The sequence below is a fragment of the Gossypium arboreum genome, chromosome 11 (genome assembly GCF_025698485.1).
Source record: "Gossypium arboreum isolate Shixiya-1 chromosome 11, ASM2569848v2, whole genome shotgun sequence".
Taxonomy (NCBI): Eukaryota; Viridiplantae; Streptophyta; class Magnoliopsida; order Malvales; family Malvaceae; genus Gossypium; species Gossypium arboreum.
The window spans coordinates 124,285,006-124,288,315 of NC_069080.1; the positions used below are offsets into that span (position 1 = coordinate 124,285,006).

The 3,310-nt window shown below is 37.1% G+C and overlaps 1 pseudogene; it reads right to left on the bottom strand.

Annotated features, from left to right (window-relative positions):
• Positions 1-1,118: 1,118 nt before the first annotated feature.
• LOC128283800 (protein argonaute 4A-like) lies at positions 1,119-1,896 on the bottom strand (annotated as a pseudogene).
• Between the last annotated feature and the right edge of the window lie 1,414 nt (positions 1,897-3,310).

A 3,310-nucleotide genomic window follows, 5' to 3' on the forward strand; every position in this document is an offset into this window, starting at 1 on the left:
CACCACCTTTTGGACTGAAGAAGAAATCTCCCTGAGTACATCCGACCCTCAAATATGGAAATTCTTTAAACAATTGTCTTGTTTCAGTTTCTTGTATTATCTACAAATTTTCAGAGTAATATGCAAAACTTCGTTTGTAAAGATATTTAGTTCATCAATCATTATATATATGCAACACACTTTAAGAATAATGGAACAAATAAATTGATCTTGAGGATAATGATTTATCAAAAAGACAAAGGAGGTTAATCTAGGAATCTATCTTTGAGAAGAAAGAGAATCCAAAGATAGTAAACAAGATAAAAAAAAATCAGATGCCCCAGATATCGCCGCTTGAGCGTCTATACACCAGCTCCATGAAGACTTTCTTGAGTTCAACATGTGTTTAAAAGATCCAAAGTAATTCGTTGATGCCTCGATATGTAACATACTTCACTTCTCGTCGAATCCGGTATAGCAAGGTCACTGCATGACTTTCCAAACTTGAGCTGCCCTTTCGGGTTTTCAACTCAAAACCCCTTTGGTCACAAGGCACCCTTTGCGGGTTTTCACCTTGGCCTCTCCATTTTTATCTTTTTTCTATTTATTTTTTTTTGAAATAGAATTCCCAAAGTGCCCTTTGCGGGTTTTCACCTTGGCTTCCCTTCTCCTTCAGACAAAGTACTCTTTGACTAGTCCGAATTCACTGGATCAGATAAATTCTTCCTATCTATTTCTTGTCAAAATAAATGCACCTCTAAAGAAAGCCCTCTTGGTAACATATGGCCCTTCCCAATTCGGCATCCTTTTGCAAGGTTTCCTTTATGAGATTCTTTTAGACGAACATTCTTTGTCATAAGTCTGTGTCATCCATTCTTGGTACATTTGTTTAGGATGAATATTTTCAAGTTAAGTTTACTAAAGGTATTCAATTCTTGACTCCATCAAAGCTTGGAGGAAAAAACTTGATTCATAAACCCATGAGAAAGGGATTACCCCAGCAGCCGTCCTAGCTGTTGTTTGTCAAACCCTACAAAAAGATGGTTCAATAATTCTAAGCAGACAAGAATGAAATTGCTGATTTTATCCTTCAACCTGGAAAGCTGAGGTACAGAGATTACTCCTGGAGCATACATCCCACCATGACTCGATGATGTTTCTGAAGCATCCCTAATCTTCATAAATTGCCCCCAACTGTGAAGCTGCCAAATGAGCGTAGCAAATAGGAGGCACAACAAATATGGCTGTAGTGCTTCTTTGATACATGTAGGATAGAGAATGAACAAACTCTTGCAGATCATCAGCCAAAAACCCAGCCTGGTCTAAGAGAACATGATAGTGGGTCTGCCTCGTGATTCCAATCATTCCAGCATGGGTACCAAGGTAAAAATCATTGTTCTTTGGATGGCATACTTTGTTGTCAATGACAGTACCATGTAGCACATTGTCAGGAGATCCCTGCTGAAAAAAAAACTTGGTATGATGGTTTTTCGTATAATAATAACCACAATCTTTAGGGTTCCACTTCTCGCCAAGGAACTTACAAGCCTTAACAACTTGATCAAAACTTGATTAAATTGAGACTCGCTAACCCTCTCCCTGAAAATAATGATTTGATCAGGTTTCCTCTTCTCTGAACTTGTATAAAAGTCTAAGAGAGCTTCCTTCATGATGCCGTCATCAACTTTGTCAGAAACTGGTTTTGAAGAAAGAATCTATCATTTTAAGCTTCAGAGACTGTGTACGGCCTGATGCCCCATAGCTGAAAATCAACGGCCACCGCCTGGAGCTAACCATTGCAGCTATTGATGGCACATCAGACTGCTTAAGAAAGCCAAACAATGCACCCATTCCAAGGATGATGGTTGGAACCTTTGAAACAACTGGAATTGAAGGTGTTTACCCCAGCGTAAGCATAGAGAGTAGGCGGTAGTTTCTTATGCCAATTTTTACCAGTCTCGGTCATCTTTTGTAATTTGTTTTTTTTTCTTCTTTTTCTTTTCTTTTGGTAACCTTTGTTGTACTGTGGTATGGCACATTATCTTTGAAAAGACTGCAAACTTTTGGCATTGTGCAGTTATTTATAATCTTTTTTTTTTTTTGAAATAGATGACTTTTGACTTTGTAATATTGGCATATGAAGCTATCTCCCCCTCTTAATGGAGTAGTTGATGTCTACAAAGATGAGTCATTGTCAGCTTGAAACTTTTGATGAGCTCGGGCCCATAACATACATGCCCCATAAGTCTTTACTCCTTAAAATTTGGCATTCATTGTACAACTGATGCGATCCCTTTCCATGGTGGATCAACAGTGCCCCAAAACCTCATGTTTATCCTGGCAATTGCAAATCCTCCTGCATGCGTCTTTGGACCATATTTTTGAATTCCCATAATAATCTCAACAAGGTCTTGTTTTGTCTCCTCAGCTAATTCCAATTTCGCAATCTTTCCTTCCTCTAAGGCTATATTTCTTACCACCACTTCATGGGGTAAAACCCATTTTCAACAAATTCAGAAACAAGTCACAATGTCTGTCACCTTCAAAGTACTGAGATTCCTCTAAACACATATCGCACTCAAAAGGAACTCGAATCAGAGTATCGTTGCGTGTCATTGATATCTAGGGATCTATGATAGGCACACAAAAGAATATAAAAGGAATAAATGAATTCAAAAATGACTATTTACATGAAATGAAAATTTATAAAGAATGTCAAAGATCAAAAGAATTAGAATGAAAGAATACTTACTCGGATAAATAATAAAAGTATGTTTTATTGAAATAAAAATGTCTAAACATGAGCCCACTTCTCAAAAGAAATCTCATTACTCCTAGGCTTTAGAGCAACAAGAGTGTTCTGAATATTACTCCGTAAAATTCCTAAAGATTACAGGAAGTTCTTCTGCAATCCAATTGTTTAAAAAACTTCCCGGTTCGTAAGGGCGAATGCCCTCAAGGTTTCTTTGTTCAGTCCCTTCCTCATGTATGACATTGATGGGATTATTTTTATTTCCAAACACCCCCTTCTCCGGGAAAGCTATTCCTCTTGACACAAAAGTCAGGGATATGTAAGGGAACGTCTCTTTTTCACTTAGCCGTAACCCTCTTCTCTCTCTCTCTCTCTTTTTCTTTCTTTTTTAATAACTTTAACTAATTATGGTCTTTTTATAATTTAAATGCATATAATGCGATGTGATGTAATACAAATGCATGAATGCAAAAAGGTATCGATCTCGACTTAATTTTATTTAGAAAACTTTATTTAGAAAAAGAATATCTTTACATATGAATGGATAACAAATACGCCTTCGTCCCATGGCCTAAAGTT